This window comes from Sphaerodactylus townsendi, linkage group LG01, assembly GCF_021028975.2.
Source record: "Sphaerodactylus townsendi isolate TG3544 linkage group LG01, MPM_Stown_v2.3, whole genome shotgun sequence".
Taxonomy (NCBI): domain Eukaryota; kingdom Metazoa; phylum Chordata; class Lepidosauria; order Squamata; family Sphaerodactylidae; genus Sphaerodactylus; species Sphaerodactylus townsendi.
Window position 1 is genome coordinate 192406228 of NC_059425.1, and position 21619 is coordinate 192427846.

A 21619-nucleotide genomic window follows, 5' to 3' on the forward strand; every position below is an offset into this window, starting at 1 on the left:
TATTATAAAATAATGATGAAAATATTAAATTGCCATATTTTGTCTGAAATCTGCTAACAAAATCCAAGTTTGTGGTGGGAGGGGTGGCATATTTCAATGAACTGCCTCTCTTCCAAAACAATTCCCACAACCAATCTCCGATCATCAACCTGGGGTTCGTTTCTCCTGCTCTTGAAACTGCGTCAAGGCCGGCGCTGCCTCCTCAGACCGGCAGGTCCTCCTGAGAGGTCTTCCACACCACCTGTGGTCTGGTCCTTTTCAAATGGAGATGCTGAGGAGTGAACCTGGGGCCTTCCGCATGCAAAGCAGCCGTTCTCCCACTGAGCCGCTGCCCCGACAGAGCCAGCGACAGATCCTAGATACCTGGGATTGTGTCAGCAAACAGGTAACAGGCTTATTTTGCTTCCTATAAAAGTTGAGAGCAGGAATGTGTTTCCAAAACATTGTTCTAAAATGCTACCATGTACAAGTGCTGCCACAGCCGAAAAAAAAATCTACAATCTTCTTTTTACTGATCTATAATGCAACTAGTGATTATACGGTAGCAAAAGGAGAAGCTGGGAGGTGGTGCTGGAACTATGACGTCAGACAGAAGGATATCAAAACAGAAGAACAAAACTGAAAGTAAATATCTCCTCATGATCCTTGAGTCTGAATGATGAATTAGGGTTTGAGCCTGTAAGGACTCCTACTAGAATCCAGGTCTACCACATCCTCCAGAGTCCTTTGTACATCGGTGCAACCTACTTACTTGAGATGCGCAGCAGTCGGACAGGAGAGGGGCTGGATCTCAACCAATGTGCTCCTTTTCCTCTTCCATAACCACAGGAAAGGAGTCCAGTACATCCTCCTCGACTGGCTTTTTAAAAGAAGAGCTGGGACAGGTTGGCCTTGGATTCCCCCAAGCCCTAAAGGAGCCCTGGAGGAGCCTGGTAGGGCAGCCCTGCCGTTGACCCTTCCAAGGGTGTTTGCCTGGCTGGCAGAGGCCCCAAAGAAACAGGGGAACAGGTCTACACGTTCCCAGATGGGCTTGCGGGCACAGCTTGGCAGCACCACGCCCTCTCACAGGGTTGGGTAACAGATGCCCGGTCAGGTAGTGGCAGAACGCAGACTGCCCGGCAGCCTAAGTGCAGAGAAGGTGATCCCAGCCCCAGACATCTTGTTTCCACTTCCTCTGAAATGCACTTCTTCCCAAACGATGGCACCATGGCAGGAAAACCAGCTTTTACAAAAAAATGAGCAATTTCAAAAAGTGACGGCTAGAAATGGCTTCTAAAAAACAGTCTGAGAGGTCCATGTGTGTAAAACAGCAAGTGTTACTCTAAGCTTAAAAAAAAAAAAAGCAGTTCCAGTTTTGCACACTGTTCATAAATGAGAAAAGCTCGATGTAACTTTGCTGGAGGAGATAAGAAGACTTAGATGAGCCCAGGAAGAGCAGAGTCCCAGGTGACTCTTACCCTTATCTCACCACTATTCTGTCCAGCAAATGTAGACTTCAATCCTTCAAAATATGTCCCTTCAGGTTCAAGGACTAGACTTCCTTGCCAGCAACTACACTCCTTAACTCAGAACATCTAGGATTTTATTCATGCTGTGTTTCAAGACTGGCAACACATCACGAATAATTAAACAAAAAGTTATTTTTCATAAACCACAAAGGGAACCAAATGTTTGTGCACCATTTATTCCAGTAGCTCCACACACACACAGAGTTTGCATAGCAAAGGCAGAGGTATCTGGAATAGACCAAGACTAAAAGCTTTGATACCCATTTGAGAGGTAGCTGGAGAGCAACCCTCTCTTGTCCTTTTATGTACAACAAAAATCTTTTAATAGAGGTTAATCTGTGACAGGACCTCCATTGTGGGTGGAGGGGCACAAGCAGAGCACATGAGAAACAGGAGCTCCTCCAAGCAGAAGGCAAGCAAATGGGTATCAGATGGAAGAACACTGAAACAATTTCCATCCCCTCCCCTGCCCATTTGACCACATTCAAATGCTACACAGGTACAGCTATTCAACATTGAAAAGCTGGCTGCCTGCGCAAAATATGGAGGTTAGCAGGAGGGAAAAAAATGATCAACTGGAAAATGCCCGCTGTACACACATAAGCCCAGTGGCTCACGACCTGGATGAATAGATGCCTGCTCATTGTACTCTGAAACAAGGCAATGCAGCGTGATTGAACCAGAGTCCAGACTGCCAAGAAGGAATCCCAACAAGATGAGGCCAGTAGGAGACGGGTCAGAGGAAATGGAACTGGGCATGCCTCATCTTGTTCCCTGTTCAAGGACAGAACCAACTTGGGGGGTTCTCTTTCCCTTGGATGTATAAGCATTGGTGTATGCAATTGATTTAGGATCAGATGCGCCTTTCGACTCCCTGAGGAACATTTTGTCATTTATGTTAGATTTTCATTTCAGTCAGCTGCTCTAGGGAGTAATTTTCATATCAGAAGGCAGGGGGTCTTTTAGCTTTAAAGCGGTCAGAGCCTCAAAAAGTTTAACAGATTCAGGGCTGATGGAAAGGTGCAATTAAAACTCCTACACACACCCCTTCTTAATGGGCACTTCCACAGGCTAATTTTTCCAGAATTCCCTGTCCTTCCCCTACTCTCAAAATTGCAAAAGTAATGGGGAGTTCAATCATAAAAGGTGGGGGGAATGCCCTTTTAATTTATAAAGCAGCATTTAATTGGCTCCTCTGCCGCCATGTGCCTGCCCCATTTCACTGTCTTCAAGACAGGCACACAGCCATCAAGTTTGCTCTTAGAGGGAATGATGTTGGAGGAATATATATACTGATATTTATTTACAGTGGTAAAGCCTGGCTGAAAATTATCGGTCGTATGTGTCGCACAAAGAATACAGGGGTTCGCCTTACACACACAACAAGAAAGAAGCAAGAACTACAGCACGTGTTTAGCTTCACAGAGCCAAAGCACACACTGAACACTCTGAACTTTGTTTGCATACTGAACATTGTCCCTTCTGTTACACCAACCAATGTAACATAAAGCTAAACAACACATTTATTAATGCAGCTGGATCTAAGAAACAGAAGGCCCCAAGCTTGACCAAAAGGAAGCAGACTGTGTTCCTTCATTTACAGTTGAATGTAAAAACTACTTGTGTCATACGCTATTAGACCTCTCCATGTTTTAATTTCACTCTTGAGATAGAGACACAAACGCACACTTTAAAATGGACCCCCTTCCACCCACTCTGCACAAACCCAGATTTGCAACCAAACGGTGCAGGTTCCCCCAGAATGACAGACTGGAATCCCACAGTTATATTGCTCGTCACATTAGATGGCATTTTTGCCATTTCTTCCAGGAGAGTGACTCTTCATCACTTCCTTGATAAATTGTTCAAGTGCAGGTAAAATAGCCCTAGCACTGCCAAGTGTCATTATGAGTGCCATCTGGAAATATGGCCAATCTTTTTAGTCACGAGGCAGGGGAAAGTTCGTAAAGCTGCTTCATCGCCAACTGGAGGGATCAGCTGATCAGAGAGCCCAGAGATGAACAGGGAAGGCATCCTGCACTGAGAGATTTTTTTTCGGTAGGATTGGAACTCGGTGTGATCAGCACGATCCTTGGCTTTTCCCACGCTTGGCGATGGTCGGCCAGCGGCAGAGTTTATTTTTCCGGGTTCACCCGGCATCGGCAAAGGCATTTTGACGTCTGTGGCCGCGATGTTTCCCGCGTTCCCATGAGAAAGTTGAAAATAACAGTAGGTGAAAAGGGTGGAATTGTCCCCATTAATGAACCTAAGAAGAATCCAGATTGAGCAATACGCCGTCTTTGGTTCGGATAGAGATGCTTTCATGCGGGATGCCAGTTGGCATGGGGACATAAAGCCAGCGATGAGGAAGGTTGCTCAGGGGAAGTAAAGCAGCACATCCTGGAACTTATACGAGGTATACCCATAATAGAGCAAAATGTGTAAGAGAGGTAATATCAGTACCTCCATACTCGGGTAAACGCGTTACTAACAGGGAGCAAAGAGAGGAAATGCGGCAGAGACCCCCCCAGGACCCGCGATACTGTGATAGCAGCCACTTTTCAATGAAAGTCCAAAGAATCCATGATGCTTTCCATTATGAAAGTAGTCAACTAATCGTCAGCCCATATGAATCCTGAAAAAAAAAAAGATACGCAGAGTTAATCTTTGAAGGCGCTTTGATTAGGTTGCATAACAAAGGGGTTCTATTTGCAAAACAATGGGCACAATCCAAGATTAAATTTATTTGATACCTCGGTATGAATTAGCAAGGAAAAAACTACCCGAATTATTAATACTCTTTCCCCCTCCATATTAATTAAAAGTTGATAAATGAGACTTATATGATTAATTGCAAGGCTGTTCCTCTTCTGCTGGTGCCAATACAGGTGGTTGCTCAAAAGATGCGTAATTGATCCAAGGTCAAATGCTTCTGTTAGTAGCAGCGTCACCCTCCCACCCTCGAAACCCTCAATCACACTAGACCAAATCCACTTTATACTCTGCAAAACAACTCTACAGAAGAGTGTTTTGTACTTGCTAATGGTTCTAGCATTTCCTTATCGGTGTTGGAAAAGGGCTTAACATCTTAGCCTCTCCACCAGTAGTAACATGAGATGATAGGACAAAGGCTGGAAAGGATTCTGGAGCATAGCTTATACGTTTCCAGTACCTTCTCCATCCAACATACCACCCAGATGCCCCAACTGCCAGTCTCCCCCAGAAACATGGCATCCATATCCGCCCCAACTACAGTAGAGTCTAATATATCCACCCTACCAATGTTGCCCATTGTTTCCTCACAGCTATGCTCTGCACCCCTGCCCCTTTCCACAGCTAGCCCTCCCTCTGTGCCAGGCACCAGCCTCCCCATTTCCTCAGCATTTGCACCAAGGAAATACAGAAGAAGAAGAGTTTGGATTTATACCCCACTTTTCTCAGCCGTAATGAGTCTCAAGGGGCTTACAAACTCCTTCCCTTTCTCTCCCCACAACAGACACCTTGCGAGGGAGGTGGAGCTGAGAATGTCGGGAGGGAACTGGGACTGGCCCAAGGTCACCCAGCAGGCTTCACACGCAGTGAAATAGAATCCCTTACAACTGTTTACCAATATTTCTAGCCGAGACCTGGGGGGGGGGGGGGGGGGGATTTTTCCAGTGACAGAGATTTATTCAATTCTGGCCATGAAAGTCTTCAACAATACACAAAAATTGGTTTTTACGTGGAAATTTTTCTATTCCTACTTGCATTGTTCTATACCACTATGAATAACAAATAGATGCAAATGTAATTATTAATGCTTTTCCGGATATTCAGGCTACTAACTCTAGGAATTGTGTGAGCAAAATTTACATGTCTGTTTTTTGAATTGTAAACAGGGAAAACTAGAATTATTAATCTAAATAAAATCATGAGGATAAAAGCGTAGCCAAATGGCTTTAAAAAGTAAACCAAAACAACAGGTGATGTTCGTATTTGTCAGTCTCCTCTCACCTGCTGGAAGAGATGTCACCATCACAGTCTGATATGGGACTAACAAGTAATGCAAACAATGCTACGGAGTGTGTGTACCTGGTGCTGCTACCTCACTGACCTCCAGGCTTGTTTTTTTCTGCCACCAGGTCACAGCTGTCTTGGGGGTTTTCTAGGGAAGAGACACTGGGAAGCTGTTTGCCGTTGCTGGCCTCCATACCACGTCCCTGGTTCAAGGCTGAGTGTGTGTGACTGGCCCAAGGTCACCCAGCCAGATTCCATGGCAGATTCAAACCTGGGTTTCCCAGTTCCTGGTCTGACACGCCTTAACCTGAGTCTGACACCATGCTGGCTCTCTCCAAGTTACCTCCAGGTAAAGAGAGTTTCTTGGGGAAACAGATGAATGGGAAGCCACATCCACAATATATCATGCTTCAGTTCTTTGGATGTTCAAAACCAGTTATTGCCAACAATTCTCCAAGAGCTTCTGCTGTTATGTCATAATAATGTCTTTATATTTTCATTCTTACAAAGTACCATTCCAATAGAAATTATTTTTTCATACTCAAAGCTTTGAGCTTGCTTGAAAATTCAAGCCATACCCTGATTCAAACCATACACCAATTACAAGTATATGTATTTACTGGAAGGAACGTTATAGGGCATAAAATTAATGAGTACTTTTTTGAAAATGTGTTTTACTAAATCCTAATTCAAAGACAACTTGCTAGATAAGATAACATTCTGAATCAAAGGCTTGCATGGCCAGAATCAACTGGCTGTTGTCAGTTTTCTAGGCTGTGTGCTGTGGAGAGAAATGCACCTTACAGTGACACATCTCTGAAAGTAACAGTCACAGATGTGAGCATAATGTCAGGAGCTAAAACTACCAGACCACAACCATACAACTCAGAAAACCCACAATGCCCAGAAGACCACTCGCTGTTTAAGATGTATGAAAATTCTCCCATTCAAGTTTTTTCTGGAAAACCCTCATTACTACTTAATAATCAACTTGCTCCAATAATACTTTAAATTACAAATAGATTTGATTTTGCATTCTGGAAGCAGCATAAGGCATGCGGTTTCTAGAGCTTTTGTTTATTGCAAGAGCTGTCCAAATCCAAATCCAAAAAACCTTTATTAGGCATAAAACCAGTGCCAAGAATTTCAAATACAATAAAAAGATCATTATTGCTCAACTTGCAGCATAAGGCATGCTATCATCTCTCCCATCCTGATTCAGCCCACCAGTGACCTTTCTAAAACAGCGCATAGGTAGCAATTGGTGATCTACATAAGACAGGACACTGGATTAGATGCTGCAGAAACACATGCTTATTATGAGATGCTTGCACGAACAAAAGTAGCTGCAGGTACAATTACAGAGCTAAGTCTCAATTTCCTAAGTTGCTTGCATAAGTCATGTCTTCTGTTTTACACCAGGAACTGTTTTCTAAAAAGAAAAGATTCCCAGAGAGGCAGAGGTGGGGCAGAAAATAAAATTCAAACAAGATATACTTTAACTAATTAAACCACAACTATTACAACAATTTCACCATTTTAACTCTCTTGACAATAAGAACATCAGCCCAAAGTTTAGCCAATGCTCCAATGTCTACCTTACAAAATTGTTCCCACAAGGGCAAAGGGGTCTCCCAGGGGTTTTGGCCTGTGGACATACTTGAAATTCTGGCACAGTGGGCATGTCCAGCCAACCACAAAATGGCAAGGAGAATTATAATGGAAGCCTTCAACATTACAGGCAGAAGTCCTGTTCAACATAATTCAGCTTTTAAAATTAACTGCAAGCTGTTGTTCAAAAAATACTGCATATGCACATCTTAGAGCCAGCTAAGAAACTCTCACTTGATATCTAGCGTGCTTGTATGAGAAGAGGAAAACATGTCTCCCTGGCTTTCCCCTTTACATGAGCTTTTGTCTCACTTTTTAACCTGCAGCATTAGAACTGAAGTGTGGAATTTACAGGGTAAAGAGCATCAGTCTCTTACCTGGAGAACCAGGACTAATTCCCCAGTCCCTCCACACTTGAAGCCTGCTGGGGCAATCCACGGTTCTCAAAACTCTCTCATTCCACACAAGAGGCAGGCAAGCAGGCAGCTCCACCTCCAAAGGTGCCTCTTCCCTGAAAACCCGACAGGATTGCCATTTTCAGTTGTGACTTGATAGCACTTTCCCACCACCATTATTTTGCACAGTGACAACTGGTCACTGTATTCAGTGAAGAGAACAATACCAGTCAAGCATTTTGACATGGGAATACAAAATGATCTTTGAGAACTGAACAAAATTTGATATACTGATGTTAGGATACATTAAAACTGGAAGACACTTGGCAGATGCCAGGAAGGGATAAGAGGCATCGTACCACAGCAAGCCATGCGAACCCTTGCAATAAGGTTAGTCATGTTAGCTTTGGGAGACACAGCTCCATTTCTTTTGGAGGTAAAGTGGGCTATGGTTTCTATGTTGACTAAGCATAAGCCTCCCTCAGCTATTACCCGCCTTTGGCTGGGGTAGACTCTAATGATAAGATGTATTTTTTATGTATTATTTTTTAGTCTTAATGCCACCAAACCGCCCGGAGCCTTCTGGGGGGGTAGTGAGGCGGGGTATAAATATAAAAATAAGAAATTAGTCTTTAAATTGCTGCAAAACTCCTTTTGCCCCTCTGGAAACAATCGAAATCAATCCAAAAGCAAAATACACCAGTAAAGCTGGCTTAAGAAATTAATTGAGACCTGAAGGGAAGTGACACTATATAAGAAACTGGTCAAACTAGCTAGTTGACAATTCCTGTTACTGGAAAAAAATATTGTAAAACACTCTACAACTAACCAGAGTTTCATCTTGGAAGTTTGACCTTTAATGAATGCTTTACAAGTAAATGCTCCTGAAAGATAGAACAGCATCAGTCTCTTGCTTTTTTTGAAAAATGAATGTTTATTTAATATTCATCTTCCTTATTTGAATGGATTTCACAGATATATAAAAAATGCCATTTCATATTTATAAAAGAGCGGCAAAAGAAGGCACATTCCCAAAAAGAGACTAGTGGCATATTTTCAAATTGGAATATCAGCCTCTAAACAAGTAAGCACAGCAGAGATCCCCATTTTGACTAATTAAAACAAGTTTTTTGTTAGACAAAAAAACTACTACTCTTCAGTGAGTCATAATGACTTTCTCCGGGAATGGGGGGGGAGAGTACATTTAACTTACAGGCACTATAGACACGACCGCTTCTTATTTCCAAAATGTGGATTGATTATTCTTCTGTCTACAAAAAGACATTAGGAACAGCTTTTATAACAGGCACAAATATTCCAAAGTATGCTATATCTTATTCAGAGGCTACAAAAGAAGGCACCCTGTGAGAGACAATGGCTTGTTACAGCAAGTTTCTCACCATGCCACCAGTAGGATGAAGTGGTTAAAGAGCTGGTGTAGGATTATAATCTGGAGAACTGGAGTTCGATTCCCCACTCCTCCATGCCCGAGTGGGTAGAGGCTTATCTGGTGAAGCGAGATGTGTTTCCACCCTCCCTACATTACTGTTGGGTGACCTTGGAGCTAGTCACTGTAGTTCTCCCAGAACTTTCTCAGCCCCACCACTACCTCACAAGGTGTCTGTTTTATGTAAAGCCACCTTGAGCCTCCTTGCAGGAGAGAAAGGTGGGGTATAAATCAAAACACCTCTTCTTCTTTTTTCTTGGTTCAGCCTCTGCCCACAACACGATGCTTCCAGGTATGAACAGCTCAGTTGACGAATTTAAGCGCTTCTACAGAACACCCCACGAGAGTACTTTGCCACAATGTATTTTTCTCCTCTCTTCCTCAAAATTCAATGCTGAAACATTAGCAACAGCAGCAGAATAATCGCCACCCAACAAAGAGACCACCAGAATTGAACACTCAGAGTGAAGCTGTCCCACAGTGTGGTGGTGAGAAAGAGCAACCTCAGTTCTCGTTTTTTGGAAATCATTAAAAGAAAGAGGCCGATAATATTGTGTTATCATTATGTTACATATACAGTGGACCCACAGATAAAGATACTATGTACGTGCCAAGATTATTCTACCCTTACGTTTAAAAAAAAAACTGTGGTAAGCCATAACTGACAAAAATAGCAGCCAAAATGAAACACCTTCTTTCACAATGAAACAAATACCGTAATGTTTTTAAAGAGACAAAGACGGCTGGGGAAAATTTAACAGAGACTTAAAGCCAGTATAGGAAAAGGGGTGCCAGTTCTCTCATGCTCAAAATCCGGTGACCCCAATGAAGCTCACTCAAAGGACAGACCGGAATGCAGAGAAAAGGCGGCTGCAACTTCCACAGCACAAGACAAACACAGTGAAAAAAACCTACAAATATTTTATAATCAAAGTTGCTAGTTTCGAAAAACTGCAGCAGAATTACATGCACTGGTGCCTTAAGCCACCCCCCCCCCCCCCCCCCCCCCCTTTCTCGGAGGATGCTTCAAAATCTACACACCTAACTCAGATCACAATTCTGATATTTAAATCCCAACAGCTCTTCTTCCCCCTCCACTTCAGGAAAACGCATCTTTAAAGAGCAGCGGCGGCGTCGCCCTGGTTAAGGGCAGGTGCACTCTAATCTGGAGGAACCGGTTTATTCCCCGCTCTGCCACCCGAGCTGTGGAGAGAGGCTTATCTACTGATCCAGATTAGCTTGTGCACTCCCACACATGCCAGCTGGGTGACCTTGGGCTAGTCACAGCTTCTCGGAGCTCTCTCAGCCCCACCCACCTCACAGGGTGTTTGTTGGGGGGGGGGGAGGACAAGGAGATTGTCAGCCCCTTTGAGTCTCCTTGCAGGGGAGAAGCGGGTGGGGTATGAATCCACGCTCTTCTTCGTCCTCTTCAAGGGTGACTCCGCTCCCCACCCCGCAGTAGCCGCGCCGTTGCCTGCCTGCCTGCCTGCCTGCCTGCCTTCTCGGGCCTCCCACCAGCAGCAGCCGCCGTCAGGAAGGAGGCCCGGGCAGGCAGCCCCACCCCCGAAGGCGGAGGCCCCGCGGCCGCACCCGCTCGCTCAGGAGAGCTCAGCCACGCACTGGGCGGCCCCGCCGCGGAAGCCCGACGGCACCAGCGAGGCCCGGAAAGGAAAGCCCCGCCCCCCGCCGCCCGCCCTCCCTCCCTCCCTCCGGCCGCCCACCTCATCGTCCCGCGGCAGACCCCTATCGGCGGCGGCTGCCCTGACCGGGGTGAGGCCCTCCAGCACGCCGGCGCCACTCGCCTCTTCCTCCCGCTCCCCCACCGAGGCGGAGTTCTTCCGCCAACTGCTGCCGGGTCGAGTCCTTCCGGAAGAAGGGAGTCCCCCGTGACACAGGAAGGGCGAACTGGTGACAGCCAATCGGCGGCCCCGTCTGGGCCTATTCCCAAGCGCCTCACAGCCCGAGGAGAATCCCGCGAGAGCGGACGGGATTGCGGCGCGTGAGGAGCGGGGCGCGCCTGCGCGAGGGCCCTGCGTTGGAGGAAAGTTCGGTCGTGGTTTTTTGTTTTATGGATGTCTTTATGTTTGGATTTATCTCCCGCCCAATCCCGGAAGGGTTTGCTCGCTGGGCGTGGTGAAGCCCGTGACCCGGAAGTCGTTCCTGAGCCCCATCTTGCCGGAGGCTTTCAAGGTAGGGAGGAAGTGTCCAGCGCCTTTCTCAACTGCGGGGTTCATGACGGGACCTCGAGGAGCGATTCTTATCCGCGCCAGGGTGGCCAACTTCCCGGTACAGCCCGGAGCTCTCCTGCAGTCGCAGCTGAGCGCCACGTGCCAGAGGTTCTGGCGGCGGCGCTCCTTGCGGGGGTCTCTGCCTCCCCCACCCCCCACCCCCCCTTCAGCAGCCGCCCTTCCGCAGGCGCCGCTCCCAGATATCCCGGGTAGGCTCCCCCCATTCCGGGGTTCTGTGGTTTGGAGTCGTGGCTGTGGCGCTGAAGTAGGGCCGAGGGGGCATGGGCTCGAATTCCTGCTCGACATGGAGTTCCTCTGGCCTGGCTCTCTAACCAGCCTGCCTCAAAGGGCGCCAGCGACGATGAGGAAGGTGGATTGGGAAATGCCTGGAGATTTGGGAGTGGTGTGTGGGAAAAGTGCCATATGTGGAGGCTAGAGCGCTCAAGAGGGATATGATGCTACACAGTCCATCCACTGGCACTCCCTGTTTCTCCAGAGCAGGGGTCTGCAACCTGCGGCTCACCAAATGTTCATGGACTACGAATCCCATCAGCCCCTGTCAGCATGGCCAATTGGCAGGGGCTGATGGGATTTATAGTCATGAACATCGGAGAGCCGCGGGTTACCAGAGGCTCTCAGAAAAAACTCCCACAGTCCCTGAAGGTCTGTGTGGTCTAAGAGGGCACTACTCACCCCATCTTGGCGTCCCGCAGAACCGTCCTTGAACCCTGTAGCATGCAACAGGATGGGATAGAAAGCGTGCACCGCGTTCTGTTAGATTATGGACTGAGAATTCTACAAACAGCAGGAGAAAACCATTGTACAGTACATGAGTATTTGACCACTGCTTTCTGTGCTGATTCTCATACTTGCATATATACAAAGAGTTACTTTATAAACATAATTGTTATCATGAGAGTGGTTGCAGATTTGGTTGAGGACATTTTTTATCTTAACTTTGCACCCCAATTCCAGATATGTCTTTTCCCTATGAATGGGGAAGGTTGGAACAGACCATTATTAGGACTAACTACAGTGTCAGTGTTATATGACTCCAGCTGCGTGGCTACCAGCCATTCAGCGGACACCATAAAGCAATTAGGCTTAAGCAGCTTACATCAATTCTGGGAGATTTGTGGCCAATCATCTGGTGTTTTTTTAAAAAGAGAAATACATGCTTGTAGGACTTTCACATTTATCATTATTAGTAGCACGGGGAAAGACTGAGCACTTAGCTTCCCTTTAGCTGCTTTACAGACAATAGTTTTGATTTCAGAAACAGCCCTCTTGGAAGGGAGGGATACGAGCTAGTTTTATAATATTGCTATTTTTTCAACAAGTTATTGTTCAGAAGCAGTTCATGTAATCACAAACACTCTTAATTAAAATAAAAGAAAATTACACAATAAAAGAAAACTCAAAAGCAATAAATAAAAAAATCCAGCACGCAAAATATGACTTGCCAGTGATCCACGGTTAACCAGAGAATCCAGCAGGGAAGCCCCCCAGGAGCCAGACCCTGGGAGGTGAAGGTTGAGAGATGGTTATGGTTGAGATGAATGGGTGGAGGGATGAGAGATAGGATCATTGCCAAAAGGACTTTTTCCCTGGTTACCAGGTACCTTCAGCAGATCTAGGCAAAACAGGTTTTCCCTCAGACACTCCAATACTCCTTAGACCATTTTTAGGACAAATCTCGAGCTTAGGGCTACTGCTTCGAGTTAACTCTCTTTGCTCCCTACTTCACAGCCCAAGACTCATTTGGCTGCGTGAAATTCTTCTCCCTATATGTAACTGTCGACTAATAACCAAAGAGAGTAGAACCACAGCAGACTCAGAGGGACCAGTTGGTGGAGATTTGCTTATATACTTTCATGTAGAGACCTTGAGGAGACAGAAGGTCCTGCACTGGATTATCACACAGGCGTTCATTTTTTTAATATGGCTGCTGAGATTTTTTTTTAAGTGTCCATTGGGGGAGGGTGGAAGGGAAGTTAAAATTTTGCTATAAATTTAGATGGAGGTTTTAACTTAATGGTTTTATATGTGCATATTGTTTGTTGTCCATGAGCTACCAGGAACAGATCAGGAATAGCTATGTATTTGAAATATTGAACAAACCACCTCTTAACTCTCAGTTTAATTTCATATTTGCTTGCAGGGAAAAAAATCCAGGAGCTAAAGGCAAATTAAAGGTGAGAAAAGAATAATCAGAGCAGGATAGCATCCAGTAGCAATAAAGTAGGGAGTTGCTATGTCTGCCTATTGACTGTTTAGTCTTCTTGTATGGCTGGTACCCACTGTCTGTATCAGTCCACAAGTTTCAAGCTGTTAAGTGATTTTGGGCCAGTCACACTCTTGGCCTTGGTCCTGACAAGTATTTGGATGGGATGTATGGCAAATGACCATGAGCGTCTTATGCTCTAGAAAGCACTTCAGGGTAAGCTGTGACTTAATGGCAAAAAAACCTCTGTTTGCACTGTATAATCTTTTTTTTACATTTTATTGAGAAATAAACTCTGTTGAATATTAGCAGGACTTGAATTCTTTTGCTATCTCATTCTTGAAAAAGTTGTCCAAATGGTGTTGGAAAGAATTTTTGAGTGAATAGAATTGAAAGGTTGACTTTTTTTATTGCTTTCCTTGCAGCTTTTTTTTTTTTGAAGAAAAGGACAGGACTAAGAGATGTCTTCCATCCCTGCTTCACACTCTGCCCTTCTTCTCTCCAGGTGACACTGTGGCGTCACAAAGTCCCTTTTGCAGACCTCTGTTCAGTTCTAGAACTTCAATACAGAAATGTAAATCTCGGCCAGAGAAAACGAAGTACTTCAAAAGATTTTTTTAGATTCCTGGAGAAAATTTCATGATGCTCTTCATAAGAGATGAAAAGGGCGTGACAGATTCTTTTATCCCGCCCTGAGACTTATTCTTCCACAGCTGGAAAAGAGAGAGAGGATGACTACGGCATTAAAGAAACTATGCTGGCCAAGCTCTATATTGAACTGCTAAATTTACCCAAAGGAGGGAAAAGATGCTTTAAAACTTTTTTAGATTATGTCGAACACCTGCTGGCTCACGGGGAGATGCTGGAGATTTTTTGCTCACGATGGCCTATTTTGTGCTGACAGCCAAAGGATGCATCAAGCCAGGTCAGCTGACCATCACGACAAAGTAAATGATCTCCTAGATTCAATTTCTATCCAATAGCGGCTGCTAAGCGGAAGGATTTTCAGTCAAGAAGTCTCTTCTGCAGTTAATAGCATGCATGAGCTCCGCACTGGAGCAGAAGTGGCTGATCAGAATGATCATAAAGGATTTGGAAACTGGGCATCCAGCCAACAAGCGTTGTTTTCCATCTTCCATCCCGATTCTGCAGAGTTGTACAGTGTCACAATACCGACCTAGAGAAAGTTTGCAGGCAACTGCATGATCCCTCTGCATCCCTTATGCTTGATGTTTCCATTTTAAACTGTTTTTCTGCTAGCTTTAAGCCAATGCTTGCAGCAATTGCCAACATACAGATTGAAAAACAAATGAACCATCAAAGATTTCTACATTGAAACTCAAGTTTGGATGGTGAAGCGAATACAGATGCACAAAGATGGCGATGTGTACAGAGTATTTCTCCACGAAATGGATATGATTATACTCAGCAGTTTAGGGGCATCCCCTCAGAAGGTTCCTTGACACCCGTTCATCCATAGCGTTTTTTGAAAGAATGTTCAGAACTGCATTCTGGATGGTGAAATGATGGCCTACAATCCCACAACACAAAACTTCATGCAGAAGGGAAACAAATTTGACATCAAGAGAATGGTGGATGATTCTGAATTGCAAACATGTTTCTGTGTGTTTGATGTTCTAATGGTGAACAGCCAGAAGTTGGTCATGAGATGCTGAGCAAAGATATGAGATACTGAATAATATTTTTACCCCAATGTAGAGGTCGAATACAGGTCATTCTTAAACATCAAGCTAGCACCCAGAAAGAAGTTATAGATGCTCTAAATGAAGCAATAGATAATAGAGAAGAAGGAATTGTGGTCAAAGACCCCACATCAGTTTACAAAGCCAGATAGCCTTGCGGAGAAGGATGGCTGAAGATAAAACCAGAGTATGTCAGCCCGGGCTGATGGATGAGCTAGACACTTTTAATTTATTTGGGGGGCTACTGGGGAAAAGGCCTTCGTGGTGGCATGATGTCCCATTTTTTTGTGTCGCGGTTGCTGAGGATGCCTTCACCCGGTGAAAAAAAACCCTCTGTGTTTCATTCCATTTGCCGTGTTGGTTCTGGCTACCACCATGAAAGAACTATGCGATCTTAGCTTGAAATTAGCCAACCACTGGAAACCATATCATTAAAAGAAGATCCTCCCTTGTAATATCTTGAAGTGTGGGACAGGTAGAAGCCTACAGAAGTGTATACTCCGAACCTTGTAATTCAGTCATTGTTCAAGAGTAGAAGCGGCTGAGATTATTGAGTAGCGATATGTACAAAACTGATGATTGTTATTAGTTCGTTTCCCAAGGATTGAGAAGATCAGAGAGAGGGACAAAAAAATGGAGTGAATGTATGACTCTTGATTTGTTAGAACAGCTCAGAGGTAAAGCTTCAGGAAAGCTAGCCACCAAGCATCTCTTGATATTGGTCACAATGCACCACAAAGGAAAAAAGCGTAAAACTATGCCTAAGGTTAGAAGCAATTTTATTGGAGTAATGGATACGTTCCAAGAAGCCCTGATCTTTCTAATGGTAGGCAGACTTTCCAGCATATTTAAGAAAGATGTTGAGATTTTGTGTTATGACTGGAACAGAAAACTGTCCAAAAAATGAACTAGAAAGCAAAATAGCTATGGAATTTGGTGGTAGCATAGTACAAAACCAAGGTCCCACAATGACACATACTGTGTTGTTGTAGGGACTAGGAGAACACATCCGAGTGAAAAATATAATTTCTTCCAGCAAGCATGATGTTGTGAAGGCAGAGTGGCTTTTGCAGTGCTTTGAAAGAGACAGAGCATTTTATGCCATGGCAGCCCATTTTCATGATTCAAGGATGTCCTCTGAAACAAAACAATATTTTGCCTGTAAATCTCGACTGCTATGGTGATAGTTACACTGCTGATACGGATGTGGCCCAGTTGAAGGAAGTTGTTCTCCAAGGACTGAATAATTTGAAGGAGAAGATCTCTTGGGATGTGATTGCTGACACAGAAGAACGATATTCCTGGAATTGCTCTCCATTCAATATATTTAGGCAACCACACTGTTTACATTGGCATCTCTGATGAAGCAGGCAGTTTAAGAGACAAAGTTAATCGGACAGAAGTTTGCTCACTAGGCGCATTGATGCTTAAACTTTCATGGGCGCGAGTCACCCTCACGCAGCTGGAGGAAGGAGGTATCCCACGTCATCATCGAGGAGAAAGATGAGTGAATCGGGTAAAAGAGATTAGAAAGAGCAGTCAGACGAACATTTAGAAAGAAAAGTTTTAAAATAGTGTCTGAGACAATGGGTAAAAGGATTCCCTAAAGGGCTGGGAAGCTACAAAATGAAGATGTTTACCTCATTTAGAATTAGATTTTATTGAGCAGGGAAGGAGATACTTGACATATCCAATGTAAAGAGGAATTCTGCTAGGCTTAATTATTTGTTGTCTATTTGAAGGAATAGGAGTGTGGGAGATAGAGAACTAAGCTTTTAGAAATTACAGCAATTCAAGAAAAAGGGAGTTGTCCCTTGCTTTGGGATTTCTCTCCATCTAATCTTAACTTGTTGTTTTATGTCAGTGATGGCGAACCTTCAGCACTCAGATGTTATGGACTACAATTCCCATCAGTCCCTGCCAGCATGGCCAATTGGGGCTGATGGGAATTATCAGTCCATAACATCTGGAGAATATGAAATTATATGATTTATGTGAGTACCTAGAATATTCCTCTTCTGTTTTGGAACTCAGTTTTAACCTGGAAATAATTTTTTAAAAATTTATTGAATTTATTAAAATTTAAAAATTAAAGATTGAAATAATTTAATCCAGCTGTGAGGGACAAGAAGGCAGCATTACTTTGGTTTTTTAATCGAGACGCATAACAGCAGCAGGTATTTAATTATTCTGAAGAGCTGCTAATGTCTGGCTTAAGAAGAGGAAATAACTCTGTCTTTGAAGTGTTCTGGTGATATAATAATTATATAGTGGCAAGTATCTGTGCAGCAAGAATTTACTGCAGTTATATTAGGTCTTAAAGTGGAGTTACTATGCCATTTATAGTGGTCTGTTAGCCCTAGTTTTTTTAAAAAAAACAATAAATTGCAATATCTTAAAATGTTAGGCAAATACTTGGTTTTATGCATGTTTATACAAATGGATGTTTGACAACTACCTAATTCCTCATAATTATTTGACTGCACTTTTTTAAATAGTGAGTTTTATTTTACGGTTGAGTTTTATTATGGTGGCCTTCTGCAGAACACTTTTTTTCTGAGATAGCTTGCGAGGTAGAGATCCAAGGAAATGTCCAAGTTATAATCTTGAGCACGTGCCAAGAGAAGCAGTTGAGGTCTCCCAAGAAGAAGGTTTTTAAAAAGGTTACATATCTGAATGTGGGGTTTGGCGAGCAAAGAGAAGCCCAGTAGTCTCGAGAAGAACCGGTTTTAAACAGTTTTGCACTTTTGCAGCAGAAATAATTTCCACAACCCTTATATAGTGAGTTTCTTTCTAAATACTCCTGTGCTGAATTATGCACAATAAAACATTTTAAAAGGGTTTCTGATCTAAGAATTACAGACAGATTGCTGCAGAAGTTCTCAAAAAAAAAAAAAGCTGGTTTACTTGCAGATGTTGCCCAGCCCTAACTTGAAGCCTTCCTGATGTATCCCTTTTGTTCTATCTTGTTCTCTAATGAATATGTAGAGGAAAAAAACCCGTTGGCAACATTTGAATTGGTGTAGTCCAGGTGCCATAATCCGTACATGTATTTATTGTATCACATTTCTATCCAAGGAAAATGGTTTCTAGGAAGACTGTCTGTGGTTTTCATATCCGCAGCAGCCCTTTTTGCACAGCTAAATGAGGTCTTCAAGAAGGTCTCTTCAGCCATCCATTAAATTGAAGTGCTGAGCCTAGTTCTCTCTGGCCATTGCTTTCCCACCACACCACCACTACTTGTTTTATTTACTGGAGTTAGGTGTTAAGCCAGGTTCCCACCTGAGAAAGGGTACTCAAGGGAGCATAGAGTTAAAAACCAGATCAAATCACATCCCCATAAAATTCACCCTAACTTGTGAAGGTAGGCTTAAAATAAACAACAGGCAGCTGCACCTTCATGCATACCTCAACAGCACAGCTGAGTGGCCTTCCAGAAGGGAAAAAAAGAAGTTTTCAGTTAGGTCTAGAAAAGGGCTGCCAGGATAGTGCCAAACTCACTAGCAGGCAGAGGGAGCTCACATGGGGGGGGGGGGGAGAGCAGAGCTTAGCAACCCCAGCATGAGCTAAGCCAGTCCAAGGTTGGTTCCTCTAGGACAGGGGTGTGGGACTCAAAAGATGGGTCAGAAAGCCACTGGAGACTTGCCTTTTTTGTCATTGGCTTGGGATGTCCAAGAAGGTTTTCGAGGGGCTCTTCAGGGATCTGCACTGCAGTAGCCGTTGTGAGTCTTCCACATGCGTCAGTATCTCAAAAGTTTCCCTGCACCCAAGTCCCTCAGCCATGGGCCATCCACGCACCCACCCACCTGCGCCAGCAGTGTTTTCAGTGAGTTTATTTGCTCTTTAATCCAACAGTTACATGCACCTGTTATAACAGTCCTGTACTGCCAGATTCTGTAAATTCAGCTGTCACTTTAAAAAAAAGTAAATTTTAATCCCTAATGTTAGAGATTTGAAAGAGACCAGAAGAGCCATCACGTCCAACCCCCTGTCATGCAGGAACACACAATCAAAGCACTGCCTCCCGACCTTAAGGTTCATCCAGATTTCTGTTTAAAAACCTCCAAAGAAGGAGACTCCACCACACTGGACTGGATTTCTGTTTCTGTTAATATACTGAAAGCAGGCAGCATTGCTGAACAGCTTTGTGATTATGTAGGGGCTTTTCTCTTTCACACAACTGCTTTTTTTTATGTACCGCGATAAATTGAAATTCTGATTTTTTCTAACAAAGGGAAATCAATGGTTAGGTTCAGGTAATTAAATGCAGGGAGTAAAGCTGGCTTCCATAAGGCTGTACAAAAATGTGCATGCACAAAGTGTCAACTTAACACAGACGCCTTGGCTGACCGCCACCCAGAAGGACTTTGAAAATATTATTTATAAATAGTTACTTTCTCTCTCTCGGCCATTTTGCCCACACAAAGACACCTATGTGAAAACACACTTCAAACAGCCAGAAACACGAGGGAGGTTAAACAAAATAAATGCAAAGAAGCCAAAGGACTGAGCTCCAATCTGTCCTCCAAAGTTTCCCAAAACAGACAAGGCCTCTCTGCAGCCTACCTCGGGCACTAACAAAGGGAAATAGAAGAATAAAACATAAGGTGATATGATTCCAATGTGCAGGCTGACTCTGAGGTAAGTTGCAACTCATGAAACAGAAAAACTGCCAGATGAGTCATTCAGCTCAATGAGCTAATCCTTTCAAAAGAGAGTCCCGTATGGAAGCTTCCCGTTCCCACCTGCCCCCTGAGTCAGTCACACACACTCAGCCCTGACCCCTAACCAGTAGGGTGGAGGCAAGCAACGACAAGAACCCCCCCCCTAATGTCTCTTGCCTTGAAAGCCATATATCAGTCAACCCCTTTGACTTAATTTTCTTGAAGTTAGGATTATACACAGAGAGCTTTTTTCTTATGCTTAACTGAGCTTTATAGCTGAATTTTTACCTAGCAGTACCAAACATGCATAGGTTGTTTAAAGTTCACTGTCCTATGAGAACACTGTAGCAGCATTATATAATGTTCTCATAGCTTGACTTTAGGGTTGCTAGTAGAGAGCATCGGAGGCAGTGTCTGACAACTGGCAGGAGGGTTACCCAAAATAGCAGGGTCTATGTCAGATCCCTGGGTCAGGACCCAATAAACACTCGATTGGTTCAAGGGTTTTATTGGCAGAACTTCAGAGAACAATGAACAAAAGGAGGTGAAAGCAACTCAGAACAAGTGCCCCCTCCCAAAGCCAGGCTTGACAGACCTGCCCCTTTTAAGAGTGAGGGGGGGGGATTTACAAAGAGGCCAGGACCACTAGCATAGTCAGGGGGGGGCAGATAAGCTTGAGAGATCTTTGTTTACAATGTTTTACAAAGATGGGTTTCCTACCAAGAAATCCCATAGGAAACAAGAGTAAAAAGTTGAACAATTCTTATTAAAAGGGTAAAAATAATGCATGTGTAAGTCTCTTCATCACTTCCTGCCACTTCCCTGCTGCCACTTTCCACCCCATGGGACTGGCTCACCTCTGGCTAAGCTCAAAGTTTGTTGGAGTTGGAGTTGGAGGAGTTTGGTGCAACAGGAGGACCAGTGGGAGAGTTCTGTGAGGGGCAGGGAATTCGGACTGGACCAGGAGGCTTGTCCACGAGGTGCCCGCCACTTCATGGTGCTACCACCACCCCGCACTGGCAGGGAAAAGACTTCAGAGCAAGCAAGGGAGCACGCCTCAGCAGTTCCATGGAGAAGGGTGGAGACCACCCACACAGCCCCAATCAGGGATGCACAGTGAGAATCAAGGAGGAGGAGCCAAGAAAACTGGAGAGCCAATCCCAGGCTGGCCTAGACGAGCTGACTGAAGCCCACCAGTCACTAGTAGGGAGTTGGAGCACAAGAGCTCTCCCGGGGGAGGGACCCTGCTGGAGATGGATAAAAAAGGAAGGAGAGTGGGAGAAATGCCAGTTTTGATGGGATTTGAAAATTACCCAGGCAGGGAAAGAATGAGAAGTTTGTGTCTGGGCTCCTACAGCTTGTGGAGGACTCTTGGACAAGATGCTCCCCAGTAGGCTCAATCATTGCTGCCCCAACCCCTCCCTGTGGCCCCACTCTTGTCCAAACAGCTGCTTGCTTAGAGCCACTGTGCCGTCTCCTGCAAGAGAATACTGGGGAGCACGCTTTTAGCATTAAGAGGAAGCCGTGGACTCCTTATGGAGGAGAAAATGTGAATTTAAGCAATACGGCCACTTTAAAAGCATCTTGTTTTTTAAAAAGCTTCTGTCTGTAAATGCGAGGTATGGACAACCTCACTCCCTGACATTTTGCAGCTGTCTCTGTCTCCTGCAGCAGCAATTTGTTAGAGTTTTATTTATCAACCTTTTATTGGCATGAGTTTAAAATACAACAGAGAGGTTGAGGAGAATCAAAGTTAAAATAAAGTAAAAAGAACATTTCAGCAGTTAAAACAATAAATAAATAAAATAAACTAAAATCTGTAAGGTGAATCTGTTTGTGCCAA